This window comes from Herpailurus yagouaroundi, unplaced genomic scaffold (assembly GCF_014898765.1).
Source record: "Herpailurus yagouaroundi ecotype Mexico unplaced genomic scaffold, PumYag 186, whole genome shotgun sequence".
In the NCBI taxonomy this organism is placed as follows: Eukaryota; Metazoa; Chordata; class Mammalia; order Carnivora; family Felidae; genus Herpailurus; species Herpailurus yagouaroundi.
This window is the reverse complement of record NW_024412417.1, coordinates 6,000,088-6,021,303: the sequence shown is the minus strand read 5'-3', so window position 1 is coordinate 6,021,303 and position 21,216 is coordinate 6,000,088. Positions and strand designations below refer to the sequence as shown.

Below are 21,216 nucleotides of genomic sequence, written 5' to 3'. Positions count from 1 at the left end.
CACCAGTTTGTTCTCTGTATGTGTGTATTTATTTAATGTTTATTTATTTTTGAGAGAGCGAGAGACAGAGACAGAGAGTGAGTGGGGAAGGGGCAGAGAGAGGGAGACAGAGAATCCAAAACAGGCTCCAGGCTCTCAGCTGTCAGCACAGAGCTCGATGTGGAGCTCAAACTTGTGAACTGGGAGATCATGACCTGAGCCAAAGTCAGACACTTAACCGACTGAGCCACCCAGGCGCCCCTTGTTCTCTGTATTTAAACGTATGTTTATTTTGTTTGTTTGTTTTGTTTTTAAGATTCCACATAAAAGTGAAATAATATTTGTCTTCCTTCCTCTTATTTCACTTAGCATAATACCTTCTAGGTGTGTTTATACTGTTACAAATGGCAAGATTTTCTTTTTAATGGTTGAGTAGTATTCCATTTTGTGTGTTTCATATGTAAATGTGATTTCAATAAGCATTTCAATATGTAAATAATGTAAAATTATTGAAATATTTCAATTCCTTTTTTGATAATTTCTTAGAAATCCAGTGTATATTTTGCAGCCTATCCCATTTTGCACTATCTACATTTCAAGTTCTCAATAGTCACATGTGGTTAGTGGTTACTATATGGTTCAATACTCACAATATAGTGTGTGTGTGTGTGTGTGTGTGTGTGTGTGTGTGTTGGACAGTACAGATCTAGAATGACCCTTGGTAATCTATCTTTATGTTTTGCATTACTTAATACTAGCTGCCAAAGGACAATGTCCCAAAGAAGGGTTTCTTCTCCCACCAGACTGGATTTTGATATAATCTCAGGGTTGTGAGTGCAGATCCTTATATAAATCTTTCAAAGAATTGCAGAATTTTGGAGAGGGATAAGACAATATGGTAGTACTTCAATAAAAACATACACACAACCACTTATTTCTCATGCTTATGGTATTAACAACTAGTTGTGATGCTTTTAGAATTAGATCATGGATAATGTGATTATCTAAATTGATCTCCATGTTCCTTTTATAGATCGATACATCACAGCATCAAGATAAAATTCTTTACTTTTAGATTTATGGGGAGAAAGAGAAGGCAGCTTTGATGAAAATGACATTCATACTTAAAAATTTTTATTTCATATGTTGATAGGAAACGTTTTTCTTGGCTGCTATTAGTGGCAGAAACCTTTAATAAGATAATATTTCAAATTAGTGGGTAAAGATAATGTAGTTCATAAATCATCTTGGGACAACTGGGCACACATTTGTAGCATTATAATATAATAAAGTTTGATCCCAACTTACTTCTATATGAGGATAATGCCACGTGAAATTAGGATATTCTGTCTCCTATATTGTTGGTGGAGTGCAGAGTTGGAGGCCAATTTGGCAATCTCGAATTATATGTTTCCACCTCTAGGAATTTATCTAACATATATATTCACATGCGTACAAAGAAGTATGTAATATGTAATTCACTCTAGCAGTTATTTATAATAGCAAAAAAACAACCAAAAAACTATTAATGTAGGATTGGCTAAATACATTATGATACATCCATAGAGTAGCTTATTATATATTCTTTTAAAAAATGACATCTCTTTAATGTCCTGGTACAGAATTCACTCTAAGATATATTATAAAGAGAGAAAAACAAGATACAGAACTGTATACAGATCAGGGGCCAGCAAACAATCCAATTTGCTGCCTGTTTTGGTAAATAAAGTTTTACTGGAATGCAGCCTCTCCCGTCTGTTTACATATTGTCTCTGGCTGCTTTTGTGCTCAATGGCAGAGTTGAATAATTGCTACAGACACCATATGGGCTGAAAAGCAGAAAATATTTATTATCCACCCTTTAAAAAAAATCTTGCTGAGCCCTGTGTACTCCTATCTATGTTATATAACTTTTACTAATTAACAAAGAATACAGAAATCTCCCTATTTGTGGCTTCATTTTTCATGATTTCAATTACCAGCGGTCAACTGTGCTCAGCCCCAGTTTGGAAGCAGATGATCCTTTTCCTGATCAATCAATGAAGGCCAATGGTTGGCTAATGCTACATCATAATATTTACATTCTTCACCTCACTTCATGTCATCATGTAGACATTTTATCATCTCACATCATCACGAGAAGAAGGGTGAATACAGTACAATAAGATATTTCGAGAGAGACGATGTTCACATAACTTTTATTACAGTATATTGTTATAATTGTTCTATTTTATTATTAGTTATTGTTCTTACTCTCTTACTGTGCCTAATTTTCAGATTAAGCTTTATCATACACACACACACACACATATATGTGAACACATATACATATATATTTACATCAGAAAAAACATGGTATATATAGGGTTTGGTATTATGACTGGGTGTCTTGGAACATATCCCCTGCAAATAAGGGCATACTCCCCTATAAAATAATTGGAAATATTCTTACCTCCAACATTTCACAATTGTAAACCTGAAAATATCGTCAATGTCATGTTTGTCGAATTCCCTGCATTTAAGGAGGTTGCATAAAAAAGATCAAGAATACGTTTTTAAGTGATTTCTGATATGATCAATCCATAGAAAGAAATTCCATTTCTTTATGATGGGATCTATACTGTGCCAAGAAGAGCGATTAAAAGGTGGAAAAATCCAATCAATCAGTTCATCATTTTGTGTACAGAGTAAGTGGTTTGAAGGTTTTTTGTTTTTGTTTTTTTCCCCTGAACTCACTGTAACAACTCACCTGGAGGCAAGTTGGCAGAGTTATCAGGTAGCTGTGTAACTGACATCAAAGGTTCTGTGGCCCACGGATGAATTCTTTTGCCATCCCAGTTCTGGCCAGCCACCCTCCAGAGCTGGTGTTGGTTGTTTGGACCCCCCGATGCATACACAGAATAGAGCCATGGTTGTCTCCTTGACATCTTTCCATGGCTTCCTCCGACTCTCATTTCTTTGTTTTTCATGGTTCCTTGCTTGCTCTGATCTTGGACTGTCTACCTCTAACAACCTGGATTATCTGCCTATAACAACCTGGCCTCAGCTAGCCTGGTCTCCACCCTGCATTTGTACCCTCCCTCTCAGTTTGTAGCAAACCAAACCCAAAACTCTGTTAACACCCATAATCACAACACGGCCCTTGTGCACCTCAGAGCATGTCAGCCAATAATTACAGTAATAAATCTCACCCCATCCCAAGCTATGTTTGCTCCTCTCTGCCCCCAGATACACAGTGCTCTTCCGTGGTTCTGTTCCAAGCTGCTCCCGTGCTGGAACATAGCCTGTGCTCTCTGCCTGGGTAGCACCTCTCATCCGAGCTCAGTTGTTTCTGACTCCCGTGGAGAGATTTATATTCTCTTGTTTTCAATTTTCAACATCTTATTCTTTATTACAGTGTTGAGATTGTATTGAAATTATTCGTTTTTGTGCTTGTGTTTGCTCCTTCATTGCACATTGTGCAGTCCTCTTGGATGCCTCGCCCCTTTAACAACATCAGCCACAGAGGAAGTCTGTCACAAAAGGCTGATGAATGAAGGTACTGTTCTTGAAAACTTGCGACCTCAAGAGTCTAAGGTTCTCTGAATATTGACAAAAGTATGGCAGAAAATTTATTCAACAGCAGATATTTATGAAGTACCTACTACTATGTGCTGGACTATGATATGGTGCTTGGCACGAGTCAGAGAACAAAGCAAAGATGCCCTTGGAGTTTACTTCATGGTGAGGTGCAGGCATCATCCAATTTGATAGTATGTTAGAATGTGGTAAGTGGTATAACAAAAGGAAGACAGAGCAGGGTCCGAGCGATTAGCAGTGTTGCTGTCACATGGATGGTTTCAGTTCCTCGTTTTTTTTTAAAGCATGGCATCTGCTAATATCTAACAGTTGAGCCAGACAGTTGAAGCACTATATGAGCTCACTGAATTCTCATACTAGCTAAATGTGGTAGGTATTATTTTTCTTATTATCTTCATTAATACTGATGAGGAAATGAAGAGAGAGTTTCAGTAACTTGAGACTAAGTTCACACCGCTAATACATGGCAGACTGGGATTCGAATCCAATCAGTCTGATCTAAAAGTTCAGGTTATTAATCACTATTAATTAGTACCCTGATATCTGTGGGAAGCGATACATTTCCTAAATTCTCCACTACGCTTTTTCACTTTATAGTAATTTTTTTAAGACAGTAGTTTTATTGAAAGATAAAGATTTTTTTTTTACAGCCAGGGGGCAGCAAATGATTGCTCTTAAACTATGTACAAAGCAGATGACAAATGCAGATAGCTTTTTGAACTGTTTAAATGTAGTTAATAAGCCTCAAGATGAGAAAATGGAAGTCGTCCCTGTGCTTTTCTTTAATCTTTTAGAATAAAATTACTTTCATGTTAAAAGTAATATTTACAAATATTTCTTTAAAATAATAAATTTACAGAAAGGCTATCACCTTGATCTGAATCTTGATCTAAGATCAGTATCCCTAATATATTTCCAGTTTGGCTTTATAATATTTTTAGATGCCTGAATATGTGTATTCTTTACAAATAACTTAATTGCTATTTTCACAACTAAAGAATGGAGTAAATGGGTATTTATGCTTAGTTATTCTTCATTAGAAATTGAATTTTTTTTCTTTTTTTTCTTCATTGGAAATTGAATTTGAAATTCATGCATATAAAATCTTTTTTAAAGCTTCACAAAGGAAGAAGTGTTGTGGAAAAATGTCTACCAACTTAAATAATTAGGTTTTCTGAGTTGTACGGGGTACACTGTTGATCTTTGAACAGCACAGGGGTTAGGCACCAACCCTGTGCAATAAAAAAATCTACCTATAACTTTTGAATTTCTCCGAACTACTAACAGTCCACTGTTGACTGGCTAATAATAGCAGCAGTCAATTAACAGGTATTTTGTGTATCATATACTGTATTCTTATAATATATGAGGCCAGAGAAAAGAAAATATTAAAATCATAAGGAAGAGAAAATATATTTACAGTATGTACTGTATTTATAAAAACAAATCCATCATGTATAAGTGGATCACCACAGTTCAAACCCATGCTGTTCAAGGATCAAATGTAGTTGTACAAACTGTAGATGAAGATTTGGGGGTACTCAGAGCTTTTTATTTTTAAAAAAAAAATTTTTTTTTAACGTTTATTTATTTTTTTGAGACAGAGAGAGACAGAGCATGAATGGGGGAGGGTCAGAGAGAGGGAGACACAGAATCTGAAACAGGCTCCAGGCTCTGAGCTGTCAGCACAGAGCCCGACGCAGGGCTCGAGCTCATGGACCGTGAGATCATGACCTGAGCTGAAGTTGGCTGCCCAACCGACTGAGCCACCCAGGCGCCCCTCTCAGAGGTTTTTAAAGGGCTAACTCGTAGAATAGCAGAATAGGGGATTTGGTCGTTAGGGAATGTTTAATAAAGAGCAACTCAATAAAGATCTTAGATGATCTCAGGGGAACACTGAGACTCAGAGCTTATTTTCCCAAATCGAATGGAAGCTTTGGCGTGGGACACAGGATCCCTAACATTCTGACGGACACGAGTTTTGAAGCAGAGGGAATTCCTAATTCTTCATTCAACACGAGGCTGACACCAATCCCAAGTGAGGAACCCAAGCATTGCCCTAGGAGAAGGGCAGGGCTGTCTGCCGGGTGAAAGGTCAGGGGGCAGCCCCGCTCCAGGGCCAGGTGAACTTTCCACCTCAAGCAGTGCGGCTGGGGCCGGAAGGAGGGGGAGGAGGAAGGGGACCCGGCGTCCCAGCCGCGCGAGCTCCTCCTCCCTCTGCCAGCGGCCTCAGCTAGTCCGCCTCTGGCTGCCGCCGGGCTGCAGGGACTGCGCTCCGAAGCGCCTCCCCACGGGCCACCACCCAAGGTCGGTTTCTCACACTTAGAACAAACTTTAAAAACAGCCCTTGCGCTCGAAGGACGTGTCATTGTTAACACTTTGGGGCAACTGATGTCCTTGGCCGATTTTCTGCAGAGTAGGGGAGGGAGTTTAACTCACTGCCCTTGCTCAGCCTCCCGGGGTCCTGGTTGTCCCCGCCTCCTCGAGAAGGGGTGTGTGTGGGGGTCCCCTGCCTCCTCTTGGTCGTCGGCCCCTGCCACAGCCCGCCGGGTGTCGCCACTGTAGCTCTTGTCAGGTCCTTTCCTAACCGCTGTTGGCTGGTCTCCCCCACCGCGTCGTGTGGGTGTTTAGGTTCCTGGGGACTTCACAGCCCAGTCGGGTCCCGGCGACGCGACGGAAGGAACGGGAGCCCGGGGGGGGGGGCCGGGGGGGGGGGGGGGGGGGGGGGAGATGCGGTGGTGCAGAGGACAGACAGGCTGGGGGCAAGGGCCCTGCTGAGACTGGGGACGTGAGAAGGGCGACTGTGGTCAAGGCAGAGGCCTACAGTTGGGCATGGGGGGCCGGGAAGAAAAGCAAGCTTCAGGATATTGCTAACTGGGTGTCTTTTGCCAAGGCGAGAGAAAACAATTACCGGGACTCTCCTAGGTTCTAAATCAACAGCTGGATGCCATTTCCTATCCCTCCCGCCACCTCCGTTTGTAAGGCTTTATATTTGACAAAGAATTTACTTCTTTTTCTCAAATGAATGTAAGAAGACACCCATTTCAAATACACATATGAGGGACCCAGGAAAGTTCTGTGAATAGGGAAATATGATATATTTACTGTAAGTCCAAACATATTTTATATGTAATATACTGCTGACTTAACAGACACACATATATTTATGTGTCTGCGTGGTATTTAGTATTTCTATTTCCTCCCTGTTTTGGTCCTAAGTCTAGTTAACCCCAGGGGTGCTGCTTCATTGCTCTACATGCTTTCCGTAAACTCCTCTCAGATTTGAACTCCTTTGTGGACCCCAGCGTAACCACACCTCGCCCTGCACGCCGAACCTTCCCAACTATATTATTATTGCCGTGAAACCCCAAGTGCTATGGAATCGCGTTTGTAACTCACTAACAATTCTTAAAGCAGTCTACTTGATATTAGTTTTAGTACATTTGTATTCCAAGCTTCTTTATTAGATTTTGAGCTCTTCGACCGTATTCGTCTTTGTATCCTCTGCAGTGCTCAGCACTGTAGGTAGCAGTGTTCCTACCTCTAGGCCTCAGACTTGCTCTTCTCTTTCAGGAGGGTTCTTCCCCCAGACAGCTGCATGGCTAGCTCTTTCATTTCCTTGAGGTCTTGACTCAAAAATCACGTTATCACTGCCTAAAATCCTCCTGCCCCTCAGCATTTTGTAGTTCCCTTTCTTGCTTTATTTTTTCTCCCTAGTACATAATACATTTAGCATTTTATGTATCTTACTCATTTATCTGGTTCATTTTCTATCTAAATTACAAGTTCCATGAGGACAGAGAGTTTTGTCTATTTTGTTCAGAACTGTATCCCTAGGGGTGCCTGGGTGGTTCAGTCGGTTGAGCATCCGACTTCAGCTCAGGTCATGATCTCACGGTTCGTGGGTTCGAGCCCCGCATCAGGCTCTGTGCTGACAGCTCAGAACCTGGAGCCTGCTTTGGATTCTGTATCTCCCTCTCTGATCCTCCCCCATTCATGCTCTGTCTCTCAAAAATAAATAAACGTTAAAAAAAAAAAGAACTGTATCCCTAGTGTTTATCACACAGTAGGTGTCCAGTAAATATTAACAAATAAAGGAATAAATAGAAGCATTAAATAAATACAGTAGAAATGAATCAGAGTATATAGGCATTGGATCTGAGCCTAGAACTGATGTCAAGGGAAATGAATGCTTCTTTCCAACATGTGTAGAAGGGCACTAGCTAAATTAATTCACATTTACCTGGGTCTGTTAAGTTTATGAGAAACCAACTAATTGTTTCATTAATGTTTCAAAATACATATTTTTAAAATAAAGAGTGAGCATATAAATATTTCCAACCTGTTTTCATAGATCAAAGGGAAACATAGGTCTTTGTTTCCTGGATTGTCAGAGAAATGATTATGCTTCTAAGACATCTGTTCAGCTCATCATTTTCATTTCCTCCTGTGGTTTATACAGTTGAGCCCATTGGTACATATTTGTTTATATAATATGGCATATGGTATCGGTCAGTTCTGACCATAGAAATGTCCTGAAGATTTGTGGTAGCACTAGGCCTTACAATGTGTGGTTTTGTCATGGAAAAATTAGATTTCCATTTTGGTAGACAATTGAGTACTGATCATATTAACAAGAATCTTGAATAAACATATTTAGATTTCTCACCTCGCTGCAAAATGGTGAGTTGCAAGATTTAGTGAGCTAATACTAAATAAATCGTTCTTTTTCTCCTTGAAAGGTAAGCTTGGATCTGGGCAAGTTTGAGGAACTTGGTGTGCCAGGATTAAACTTAGGAAATACTGGGACTTTTACTAGGATTTGTTAAAACAAACAACCCCCACCCCCCTCCACAAAACAAAAACAAAGCTAATTTCACTATTCATTTGAATGCAAATATTTTCCAGAAAGCATTGCCCCTGGAAAGTTTTGAAATTTTATCTTGGGATTAAAGAAAAAAATATGAGAAATATGAATATCCTTATGAACCTCATATGATTTTGCTTCTAGAGCAGGAAGACTTTATAATCCTGATCTGTTTTAGTCAACTGCCCTCAGCCTTAGAGTTCTCGGTTTTGTCAAATAAAAAGCAAATCTGGACTTAGTAAGGAGAGACTTTATTTGAAAGGATTATTGCAAGAGGTGGGCAGAGACCATTACAATGTCATGAGGGGGCTCTTTCCATAGGGAGAACACTGTAACCATGTGATTGGCAAGTGTCTGAAGAGTTAGGCAAAAAGGGCTTCTTTTATAGGAGGAGTGAACAAGGCTAGCAAGAACTGGGCTGGAGAAGTGGGATGAGAGCACAGCATATAGGACAGTAGGTCAGAGAATGCCTTACTCAGACCCCACCCTGCTTTCCAGGTGGGACCCATAAATAGGTATTGTATGCTGTCTCAGGCTGCAAGTGGGCTCAATCAAGTTCAGGGACCCAAAGCAAGAAGAGAAGCCTAACCAAAGTTTGGTGAACAAGTGTTTTGTTTTAGTAAATCATTGGGGACTAGGAGGTTCAGCTAATCATTTGTAAGGCAAAGGCTGGTCTTGTCATAGGGTGAACAAGTGGGGAACCTGTGAATTTTATCTAAGTGGTATGGGAAGGGTGGTTCTTTGCAGTAAGCCATTTTCCAGAACACAAAAGCAGAGGGAGAATTCCTTTAATTTTTGTTGTTTTCCAGGAGCACAGGACTCAGGTAAAATTCAACATTGTCAGTTTCTCTACCTAGAATGAATTTGGAAAAATACTCTGACCTTATTCTGCCTGCTTTATAAAAGGATTACAGTGAAAACAATCTGATGGTTGCTAATATTTGAAATTTGAAATTTTTCCTCCCAGAAAAAGAAAAGGTGAATATATAAAATATCTTTGGAGCTTTATTCTTGCAAATAAAATACATCTTAAAGGATGTGATTTTCTGGTTTATATAGTAGCTGACTTGCAGAGGCATTCCATATTTAATGGTTGTAAATGAGAATTGTAGGAGAAAATAAATCTTTAAAACATGGATTAATCAAAGTCAGTATTTAGAACTTTACCAAAAAGGTAAACACCCAGGTTTACTCTAAAGTACTTGCTTTATGAAAAAATTAAAGACTATTTCCTGACCCCCTAGGAAGTTTCATTCTACAGTGAATGACTTTGTTATGGCAGAAAGTTCCATAAAGATAGAGTGAATTAACGATAAAAAGCTCCGTGTTTTATTTTGTTGTGTTGTGTTTAAAAGGACCATAAAACCACAAAATTTAGATTTAAATCAGTTTATTCTTTTCAGAAACATATGTATTGGATACATCAACTTAGAGATAACTGCCCATTTTACTTTCTCATGTAGCTATGTACTTATATTAAATTCTGATTTTCCTCAAAGTAGCTCAGAGAAAGTGAGGAAAGTATGTATGAGGAAAGTATAGAATTTTATTAAGCCTCTGAAATTCCAAACATATGCAAAACAAATAAAAACAGACTGGAGGTGGGGAAACTTTTGAGGAACATTTTGTATGTGTAGCCTACTTGCGGAAAAATTTATTCTTCCAGGGCCCAATCTGTGGTCTGTCGCTCACCAGCTGGGTGACCCCAGGGTCACCTACATTTTTCTAGCTTCGGTTTCCTCTACTGTTAAATGCAGACTAAGATGGTCTATAAGGGATCAGCCTAGTTTTAGAAGTTTACGTATTGTCTTAAAGCCAGTAATTCCTTAATTTATGAAGCAATTTGAAAACCTTGGATCATCAACAGATTTCCAGCTGTAAATGATTTACAGACGGTGTAGTTAAGATGGGGGAATGGGGAAAAAAGGATATACAAAGTCAACAACACAGGAGAGAGATTTTCTCTGAAGACAGCTAAGTGCTCAGGGTAAATGTGATTCCTGCTGGTAACACTCCCCAGGATCCTGCATTCTTCCTTACCTCTCACAGAGGCTCATCCTGGCTGGGTATCTTTACCTGGTCACCACTTAAGCCAAAGCAACTCCCCTCTTTCTGTTTTTCTTCTCTCCCGCACTTCGGTCTCCTTTGAATACTCAACCCTCAATAGCTCTCACCAGCCAAGGCCCATCCTGGTTTCCAGAATTAGCTACCCCTGTGACAGCCTCACCGCTTTCTCCCAGAGCCTGCCACATGCTGGGTAGGAAATGGCATTCGTTTGCTATTTCCATTTTCAGACAGTAGATGTCCCTGGTTTACCATTAGAAAGGGCTTCCTGGTTGTCATCCTGGTTCCCAGGCCTCCTATTTCAAGTTCTGTGTTGAACCACCTTAGAGTCAGAAATGTTTGATTTTTGCTTGTTTATAATCATATCTTCTAGGCAGTAGTTTCACAAATGTATGTAAACTACTCAAACAGTGCTTCCCCGTTTTAGATATTTCTGTAGAAGAGTTATTTTCTGATTGCGATGCCAGTGTTGGGGGGCGGGGGCGGAAACTAGCTCCCTGCCTTAGAGATCTTCATTAAATCATGCCATCTTCCATGAGGTATTGAGATGCTGCCTTTTGGAAAAGGGATTTCAAAAAACTTGTATAATTGACAATATCTTCCAGCTAAACCTTTGAAGTTCTAGTTCTAATATCTTAAAGAAACTTTTCAAATGGTGTAACCCATTTGATTTTTATTCCTTTGTATATTTCCCTTTCTCTTTAAGCCGCAAGACATCCTTTAGTCTTAAAGGATGAAACTGAGAATCAGTTTTCTGGAAACAGTTTGCCATTTTCTCCCTAATGCTGTGCCAATAAGCCAAAGGGAGCATTATAGAGCAGATGTATACATCTCCACGATAGAAAAACAAAATACACAGCCACCAGAAAGACCAGCCTACTATTGTAAATATCTCAAAGATGCCTTCATGGGAGGTGTCTTAAGAATTTTCATGGAAGACAAAATTAGGGAGAATCTGAAGAAAATATCTTATCATTAATAAAATTATAATTTTTGTAACTCTAGTGACTGATTTTCCCAGTATGTGATTTCGTTTAGTTCACTGAATGTACATTTTAAAATAGAATTTCTTTCTTCCTATTTTCCCCCTTGTCATGCAACAAAATATGACTTCAAACCAAAAACCTAAATGCATAAATTAAGGAAGGTTTTAACTTTCATTAAAAAGATCTTTAAAATTCATAGTTTTTTTGGGGCGCCTGGGTGGCGCAGTCGGTTAAGCGTCCGACTTCAGCCAGGTCACGATCTCGCGCTCCGTGAGTTCGAGCCCCGCGTCAGGCTCTGGGCTGATGGCTCAGAGCCTGGAGCCTGTTTCCGATTCTGTGTCTCCCTCTCTCTCTGCCCCTCCCCCGTTCATGCTCTGTCTCTCTCTGTCCCAAAAATAAAATAAATGTTGAAAAAAAATTAAAAAAAAAAATTCATAGTTTTCCACAAAACCCTGAATCATACCGCTTTTTCTTGGAAAATATCTATTTGATTTTAAGAAATTAATCACTTCTTGGTGCTGCTATTTAAGACAGTAATCTAAATATGTTTTATGAGATAAGTTACACTTTTGATGGGCTCTGTGATTAGAATTTGAAACACTTAAAGATCTCCCATATACTCTCAAATCTGGTGATTTTAAACAGAATGTAATCTAAAAACGATCTCCCAGATCTCGCCCAGCAGTGAGGTCCTATCATTTCACTGTTGCCCTCCTGTTCTCCAATTACCCAGATGTCTACACACTGAGCATGGTGCCTCCCTGACTTGGTGATGGATTTGTGTAGCTGTTGATTCTAGATTTATTGCTTAGTTTGGGAATGAGCTGTTTCAATAGCACATGCCCTGCAGATCTCTCAGAACTAGCAAAAACTCTCATCAGAAGCAAAATATTAGCCTGCACCTCATATGCTTGTAGTCCTGAGATTATGTAGTTTTTTTTTTTTTTTTTTCCTGAATAAAGTTAGAAATCCAAAATGACAACACAAATTTCTTAACTTCATCCTAACTCTGTGATATTGCTGTCTGGCAACAGCTATAGCCAAACCTACGATTTTTTTTTTTTAATTTTTTTTTTCAACTTTTTTTTTTTTTAATTTATTTTTTTGGGACAGAGAGAGACAGAGCATGAACGGGAGAGGGGCAGAGAGAGAGGGAGACACAGAATCGGAAACAGGCCCCAGGCTCCGAACCATCAGCCCAGAGCCCAACGCGGGGCTCGAACTCACGGACCGCAAGATCGAAACCTACGATTTAAATTTCAAACTTAGTAAGTGAGAAATCATCTATAAGAGCCAGAATACACAAAGCAGCAGTTGCAACAATATCCTTCTACAACACGTTAGAAAGAACATCGCAAACACATTGCCAAAATTATTAATTTTCTAGAAGAAAAACACACAAAGCAAATGTTCTTGAGGAACTAATACATATATGCCTTGGAAATGGCTTTAACTAGCAGTAATGTATAATTGTTGAGTTCTGTGTTCAAGACATTGGAATTCTTGTTAATTCGTATTTTTTTCATAACTAAATGTACTGGAGGAAACCAAATAAATATCTCAAAAGCTGAAGTTCTGAGTACTCAGAATGTTTTCTGGGACATAGCCCAGTTTTTTGTACCTAAGAATTAGACGGGAGAAGTAAGGATGCAGGCACTGTGTTGATCTTTCTCTCTCTCCTTCATGTTTCTCATAATCAGTCATGATATGATGGGACTATTTCACTTAGGTGTTCTGTCTTCAAGTTAAGTATCTTAGACATAAGCCAACCTTTCTCTCTTCCAAACTATAGTATTTAAAAAAAATTTTTTTTAATGGTTATGTATTTTTGAGAGAGAGAGCGAGAGAGTGCACAAGCATAGGAGGGGCAGAGAGAGAGAGGGACACACAGAATCTGAAGCAGGCTCCAGGCTCTACGTTGTCAGCACAGAGCCCAACTAGGGGCTCGAACTCATGAACCATGAGATCATGACCTGAACTGAAATCTGACGCTTGACTGACTGAGCCACCCAGGTGTCCGTAAACTTTAGTATTTTTTAATTCTTTTAGCTCTTCCTTCAGGTTTAAAAGCCTGTGGCCATTTGGAATCTTTTCTCTTTTGTTGCTCCTCTAAACCCTTGGGGTCGCCAAGTTCCTCCTCTGAAATGCTTCCTCTTTTTGAGCATGAAAACAAACATCTTTGCTGTCTTTCACATCTGGTTTGACAGGTTAAAATTCAAATTAGTTTTATGTACAACCTTGTTTTCTATGCGGTTTTCTTCATCTTCCCCAGAACTTACAGTTTAGACTCTACTGCTGGTAAGAGCAAACAGAGGCTTTGCTGGTAGATTTTTCAAAAACCTTACCTAACTCGGGTGATCCTTACTAACTTCCACAAATTTGACAGGACCTTTTCTCAGACCCCTCCTCACCCACTCTCCACCCCTTTTCATGATCATTCTACTTCTTGGCCTTTGTTCATGCTGTCTCTGCCCCAGCTTCGTTTTGCCTATTCAAATTCATCATATTCTTCATTGAGGTCACAGAGCAGGTCCCAGATGCTGCATTGTTTCCCCAAAGAGCGTGTACACAGCCCTGTCCCAACTGAAAGTTCTTTGCTGGCACCTCTAATGTATATTCTGTGACTGTCCTTGTGTTCTTTCTGCGGCTTCATGTGACCATGGCTATGTCTCCAAGAATATTTCAGACTCTTAGGGCTGAGAATGTTGATGATCTTTTCAAATTACCCACCCTGTTTTGTTGCTGGTGGTGGTGATGACATTTGTTGTCTCCTTCAGGATCTTGCTGACTACTTTTCCAAGTGATCTTTACGTAGGTGACCATGTTCATTTGGAAATACTTGTCTTCTTCAGAGAGAGAGGATCGGTGTGTGATTTCAAATGCTTCTTCTTTTGGTTTTTTAAAACAGCTTTATTGAGATATAATTTACATACTATAAAGAGCACCCATTTTAAGTGTACAAATCAATGAATTTTAATATATCCACAGAGTTGTGTAACCTCCCTACAATCTAATTTTAGTATATTTTCATCGCCTCCAAAAGAAACCTTCAACCCATTTTCAGTCATCCCTCTATTGGTTGGCATTTAGCACACCAATATTTTAAAATACTGAATGCAAAAAAAAAAAAAAAAAAAAACAACAACAACAAAAAAACAGTGAATGCGTTAGAACATCTCCATTCAATAGCATGGCTATTTTTGAGGGAAAGCTATTAACCAAATGTTAATGGATTTTTAAATCTATTATAAATTTTCCCATCAATCAGTAATGCTTAAAGTACCTGATCAGGCATTCTAGTTTTAAAATTTTGTTTGTTTTTTGGTGCATCAAACCCCAATGCCTAAGAACATTTGGCTCTTGCTCAATGGCAGATCATTTTTGTTTTCTAACAAGAAGCTGTGTCAACAGGACAACTAATTCAGCCATGTTGATTGAATTGATGAGTCAATTTAGTGTTTACAGCTCTGTTAAAAATGATTATTTGATCAAGAACATTTGCCATTTTATTCAAGATTGTCAAATAATTTGAGTGTGTGGACATAGCCTTCTATCTGCATTAATTAATTCAAAACTTGGAGCAAAGAAATGGGACCTGATACAAAAAGAATTCCAGGAAATATCTCTTGGGAATCTAGCTCGTGTGTAGCTCCAAAGCTCCATGTACTTCTTGAAAATTGACAGTAGTGATTTAAAACATTTCATTAAGCAAATGGACCTGGTTTAGTGAGTAAAAACATAGGTTTGTAGATGGCAAATCGGGAGCTGCAGTGAATGTAGGCACTCACGTACTTGTGACTACTTCCAATATTTAGGAACCATTAGTCCAAGGCTAACATTTTGATATTCATGTACTTCTTCATGGTTTTATGTGTAACCTGTTGATTTTACCCTCTACGTGTTTCTTGAATCTGTCCTCTTACAGCATCTCCCAGCTCAGGCCCTCGTGCTCACCCTTGGGCTTGCGCAGCTCAAGCCTGACTTGTATTCCTGCCTCCACTCTCATGCGCCTTGCCTCAAACCCTGTCCCCAGGCTGCCTTCCACACACCAGCCAGAGTGACGGCTCAAGACCAAATCCATTTGGGGTGGTTCCCTTCCATGTGCTTCCACCACGGGGAGAATGAAGGGCAGGCCTCTTGGCACAGACGATAAGGCTTCTGTGTCCCACGCTCTGCTTGGACCTCCTTTGCCGCCATTCCCCTGCCCATTTAGTGTTCTATAATAACACTTTACTGCTGGACGCTTCACTGTACCCACCTGAATGTTTCACGCTTCTCTTCAAGCAGTTCCTTATGCCTGCAGTGGTTGCCCATACATCTTTCTTCACGTAGATAATTCGGATTCATTTTTATTTATTTATTTATTTATTTATTTTATTTGAGAGAGAGAGTGTGAGCGTGCGTGCAGGTGGGGGAGGGGCAGAGGGAGAAAGAATCCCAAGCAGGCTCCATGTTCAGTGAGGAGCCCACCGCAGGGCTCGAGCCCATGACCCTGGGATCATGACCTGAGCTGAAATCAAGAGTCGGATGCTCAACCGATTGAGCCACCCTGGCGCCTCCTCCTGGATTCATTTATAAGGCAGTTCAGGTGTCATCTTTATGGGAAAACCTTTCCTTGACAGCAGCTTAGGGGAAGGGTCCTTCACTGGTGTGCCAGCGCCTTGATATAAGGGAGGATGTTTTAATCATCTCTGTTTTCTCAGTGTCTGGCAGGAGGCACCTTGTAAAGGTTTGCTGACTTGAAGTTAATTTTGTTGAATAAGTAACTAAGTTTCTTAGTTCATGGATCACTTCTGCCTTTGCTATGCCTTCTTTCTGAATGTTTGTTCATCTCATTGTGATTTATAACCAGTGTGAGTGCGTGTGTGTGTGTGTGTTTTCAGAACTTTATGGGGTATAGGGGCACCCAGGTGGCTCAGTTGGTTGGGCATCTGACTCTGGATTTCGGCTCAGGTCATGATCCCAGGGTCATGAGATTGAGCTCAGCACAGAGCCTGCTTAGGATTCCCTCTCTCCCTTTGCCCCTCTCCCCCAGTCATAGGCTCGCTCGCTCTCAAAATAATTAAATAAACTTTAAAACTTTATGGGTACAAAAACACTTTTTTCATGATATCTAGGGGAGTGGATCAAGCCTGATTTAGGATGAAAAATGAAAGATAAAGGTCTGTGTGGTATTTCTTGAACTGTAAGTAACCCTAGGCCAGAGATGCTCTAGTGTCAAGTTGATATTAACTCTTTATGTGTTTACATTTATTTGTTGATCATTTTCCAAACTGAAAGTTAGATTAAAAATTACTATTGTAGCTACCATTTCCTTATTTATTGAGTACTTACTATATACCAGCCCCTGTTAAAACTCCTTCATGTTAATTATATATATATATATACACACATATATATATAAGCTTATTTATTTATTTTAAGAGAGAATAGAGTGCGTACAAACATGTATGAGCATGAGTGGGGGAGGGGCAGAGTGAGAGAATCCCAAACAGGCTACATGCTGTCATCACAGAGACCAGTGAGGGGCTTGAACCCATGAACCATGTAATCATGACTTGAGCCAAAGTCAAGAGTTGGACTTTGACCAACTGAGCCATCTAGGTGCCCCATGTTTATTATATTTAAACCTCCTATCAACAAATGCAGAAGAAATTATTATTCCCATTTACATCCAGGGAGACTGGTTAAGTAACTTGCTAAAAGTCATACAGCTATGGACTGCATCACTAGGATTCAAACTCTGAGGTCTTGAGCTCCAAAGCCCATGTTCTTTCCACTTAGTTTTGATGCCTCCACAAAAGGGTATTTCTGTAAGAATGAGCCACAAAGTAGGTAAACTGTGATAATGAGGTAGAGAGCAGGCAACAATCAGATACTAGTTGGAAGGGTAAGCATTGAAGTAATAGGTCATGATCAAGGATAGGATGGCAGAGTGGGTGTCCCTGGTGAGGAAGGCAGGCCTCTTACAGCTATAAAAAAGTTACCGGAAGGGGATGAGGGTGTGCCAAAGACAGTGTGCCCAAAGCCCAATTTTGCAAGTAACTGGCTCTGATGGGAAATATTTTGGTGCTTGCTGCTCTCATCACATGAACTAGGAAAAACTAAGAAAAAACCTTCCTCTGCCCCCAATTTTTTTTTCTTAGAAAGCAATAAAAAAGAGAAAAAGAGAGAAATTAAAGGGGAAAATAAGTATGTATAGATTGGTAAAGAAAATAAAGAGAAAGGGTTTTGAGATAATTATGATAGAGGGCGCCTGGCTCAGTCGGTTAAGCACCCAACTGCGTCTCAGGTCATGATGTCACCGTTGGTGAGTTCAAGCCCTGTGTCGGGCTTTCTGCTGTCAGTGCAGAGCCTGCTTCAGATTCTCTGTCCCGCCCTTCTCTCTGCTGATCTCTCTTTCTCAAAAATAAATAAACTTAAAAAAATAAAGAAAGAATTATAACAGAGCCAGAATGGGTCACCAAGCAGTTTTCATATGCAAACCTCAGATCTTTGGAGAAATTATTTCTTTCCAAAATATTTTGGAAGCAGAAATTATATTTGCCAGAAATTATTTTGCAAGAGTATCTATTTGGCTTGATTTAACCTTAGTATTTAAAAGACCTCTAATCATCATTCTTTTTTTACACTTTATGATTTTTTGAAGTTCTGTTTTCTCAAGATTTGACCAAATTATTTAAAATGGGAATGGAAAAACATGGCTTTCTTCCAGATGGTGTGTGAGCATTGCTTTATAATTTTGTTAGCATGTGGGGGGGGGGGGGGGTAGAATGTTATTTCATTTTGTTTGTAAACTCTGGGTGTGGATGTTCAGTTTTAAAATGAACATCATTTGTTAATGCTGTTACACTACTTGCTTCTAGAATTTTTACAATAAATTCTTCTGTCTTCCTGGTGCTGAATTAAAACTTTCTTGCATGTGAGCTTCTTTCCAGTATGAAGGCAGATTTAAATTAATAATCTTTTTGAAATTAAAAAAAAGGTAAGTATATTGATAAATTGTGTGATAAGTGGTTGCATAGAAACCATTGACAGACATTGCATGGTGAATTACAATTTAAAATAAGGCTTAATTTTCATATATATATATGTATTCATTCTTGTAAGTTAGACTCAATCACATGCCTTTGCTTTTAGCTACATATCTATGTAAAATAGTACATTTGAAAGTCGTTTATTTTAAAATGAGACAAAATTTAAAAATCTGACTCAGAGGAAAATTGAACAATAGGGAGAATGAACTTCCCTTGACCTGGGATAAATGAAAAAGTGACTTCAACCAAAAATAACATTTCTCCCTGCAGAGCAGGAACGTAATATATGGAGATACCTTTGCAGCATCCAGACGTGTGATTTCAGAATGCTGCCAGATGTTATATGTGCTCCAGGAGACCTCACAGAATTGGGTAGAATTGGGTGTGGACTATGCTGCCTGAGCCACACATGAGGAGGACTGTGGACCGATAAGAAAAGCTGGCTACAGAAATCAAGGTGCTGTAAGAGGAGGCTCACAAGTGTCCAGGGGTTGCCTCAGTTTACCTCCATCAAACAGGAGGCAAGGCTGGATGAAGTGGGGAGAATCAGATCCCAAATATACTCATAATCTCTTTTGTTACCTGCTTCCCCCTAGGATGTGGGACAAAAGGGCATGTAAAGAGGTAGTTCAGATTATGCAGAATTCACTTCAGTTTAAATTTCAGACCACAATAATATGACTACAATGGTTAGGCTTGTCAATTACGTATATTCCCCTTTTATATGTAAGCCAATTTGTTCATTTATTTCTTCATTTCTTCCTTCCTCCCTTCCTCTCTTCCTTCCTTCCTTCCTTCCTTCCTTCCTTCCTTCCTTCCTTCCTTCCATTATTAAGAATTAGTTGCCTTATCATTTTGCTAGGAGCTGATATCGAGATAACACAGGGACACAGCCTGCAAGGAACCTCTATATGGATGTTAAAATTCACTGCTCTTGGACTTAGTCTAGTTGGGGATATAGTCAGTAAATTTGTACACTGAACAAATAACTTGATTATTGCACATAGTGCTGGCTGCTGTGAAAGAAATGAACAATATATAATGTTAGAAAGCAATGCTTGACAGCCTTTTTGAGGAGGGGACCTGGAGGCTCTCACTGAAAGTAAAGAGGAGAGCCAGCCCTGCAAAGAAGGGGGGAGAACATTCCAAGCAGAGGGAATAGCATATGCAAAGGCCTTGAGGTTTGCCCTCCTTGAGGTGTGAAAGAGCTTGCTATTTTTAAGGCACAGACATACAACGACCATTTTCTTCCACAGCTGGAGCCATAAGGAAGAGATTAGCACAAACCAGGAGGATGGGGAAGGGAGGGGTGAATGCCAGCTTATGCAGGGTCTTTTAAGGCTGGGCAAGGAGCTTGGGTTTTCTTTGAAATGAGATGTGAATTCATTGAAAGTACCTAGTCAGGGGTGAAATATGAACTAGTTCATGTTTTGAGAAGAATGCCAGGCCTGCTGTGTGAAGAACGGATGGAGTGGGCAGGAGAGGAAGGAGAGTCATACAGAGGTTCCTGAGTGGTCTGGGCAAAGAGGCCATGGCTGGTATCCAGTGGGGAGGCTGCAGGTAGCCTGTGCAGGGCTGAATGTGGGAGGTGTTCCCTGCTCATCCTAATGCCCACCTCTGTGGAGCCCTGGGGCTCTGGGAACAGAGTTTGAAAATCACGAACCCCTGTATGTGTAGAATGAGTTTGACTGACGTTTTCAGACACGTAACCACTACTTGACTGAACTGACCAGATTAGCTAGGGGTGGGGTGTGTAGTTCTTCTGAAGCTCAGATCCTGGTTTGTTGTATTGGAAGGTTACAAGATAATTTTAGATGATGGAAGTATGTTATGTTTACTGAGGTATATAAAAACTGTTGACCACACGTGTTCTATTTAAAGTATTCTTTGGAGGAAATAACTTCCAAATCCTTGGCTTTCAGTCTTACACTGAAATCTCATTATTGGAGGTCAAGATCAAGGGGACAACATAAACAAGGGTAAGAAAGAGCGAAGATGAACCCAATCAATGATTTACTGGCGCACACACCGCAAAATCAAACTGAGTCACGTTGCTGGGCTTGATCTCAATTTTTAAATGCTACCCCTTTCTTTCAATGAACAATGTTTGGGAGATTAAGACAATGATGTTGTGCTTTTCAGGCTCTAGGCAGGTTGTGCTTCTGTATTTAATTTTGCTGCAGTAACACATGTCCTGATGGAGCACGGGCTTGATTATTGTAATTCTCTTTTAGTAGGACTTCCAGCAGGGCTTTTCTGTCACTTGCTGCTCATGCAGAATGCAGCGGCACATCTGTTGGCTGATTTGAGAATGGGCAATCATATTACCCCATCCTGTATAATTTGATATGTGTGGGTCACTGAGGACTCTGGCGATGTTTCTTTGTTTCTCTCTGTCTCTCCTTCTTTCTCTTTTTAAAAAGGATGAAAATTATATTTCCTCTGTATCCAAGCCTATCTATTTTTCACAAGCATTTATCTTTTCTTAGAATTGTGAGGCATTTTACGTACTCTCAAGTCACCTGTCACTTTAGGTTAAAGGTGTATCCATGCTGTTTGTTACGTGGATGATGGGGGGAAAATGAGACTATGTGGTAAGATTATGAGGCACTGTTTTAATAGATTTTATTCCTGCTTGGTGAAAGAGGATGAAGAGTTTCCATTCCATTCCATTCCATTCCATTCCATTCCATTCCATTCCATT

General features: G+C 39.8%; 1 long non-coding RNA gene across 1 annotated transcript in view; it reads left to right on the top strand.

Annotated features, from left to right (window-relative positions):
• Positions 1 to 5,781: 5,781 nt before the first annotated feature.
• LOC121042699 (uncharacterized) overlaps positions 5,782 to 21,216 on the top strand; it is a 406,759-nt gene continuing 391,324 nt past the window's right edge. Inside the window, exon 1 of the long non-coding RNA XR_005796392.1 lies at positions 5,782 to 5,865. This is a non-coding gene — a long non-coding RNA (uncharacterized LOC121042699). The remainder of the gene's footprint in view (positions 5,866 to 21,216) is intronic.